Source organism: Heloderma suspectum, chromosome 2 (assembly GCF_057233095.1).
Source record: "Heloderma suspectum isolate Gila_16-S chromosome 2, 16-S_ref, whole genome shotgun sequence".
Taxonomy (NCBI): Eukaryota; Metazoa; Chordata; class Lepidosauria; order Squamata; family Helodermatidae; genus Heloderma; species Heloderma suspectum.
The window spans coordinates 277,761,340-277,762,158 of NC_139459.1; positions in this window are offsets into that span (position 1 = coordinate 277,761,340).

The window sequence follows — 819 nt, forward strand, 5'->3', positions numbered from 1 at the left end:
TTTACCACTGAGTGACCTTTCAAGGGAAACAGCTGTGAGCAAAACCCATTTAAAATCCACCTTTTAAACTGCTGAATAATATATTAATCAGATTCATTTTCTCAGCCCTATTTAGAAGATTACCTTGAGGTCATGTTGTCAGTCTCCCTGTTCCTCATTTCAGAATATGCCAGTTCCGTAAAGCATCGATGAACTGATGTATTAGAATACTGTTAGGACTGCTAGCTAACCATTCCTTTGATATGAAGATTACTGGTGAATAGTTGAAAATGGTTAGTTGATGCCTCATTAATGGGAACAAATTGTCAGGAGTGTGTTCCCCGGCAATGATGGCAAATTGTGGGTTAATTAACCATGATTTGCCTTGGTGTGTGCGGAGTGCTTTCCGCAGCCATTTTAAATATTCAACTCCTGATTGGGGCAATCAGGAGTTGGGCCATGCTGTGCGAACCCCGCCGGCATGGTTTATTCAAGGGTTATTCTCTCCCCATATGTACCTACCCAAACCTCGAGATCTTCTTCAGAGGACCTTCTCTGAGTACCCCAGCACCACCAAGTGAAGGGTGGTGCTATGGGAGACATGTCTTTTCAGTGGTGGCACCCCAGCAGTAGAATACTCTACCCAGAGAGGCTTACCTGGCACCTACTTTGGTGCCTTTATAGGCATCACACACACACACAAAAGACCTTTTTTTATTTTCCCAGACCTTGCCGGCTGGAGATGTTGGGACTGCAGTCTAACACATCTGGAGGGCACCAGGTTGTGGAAGGCTGGTCTAAAGCTGGTGCTTTTCAGCCTCATAACCAGTTCTGAATCTT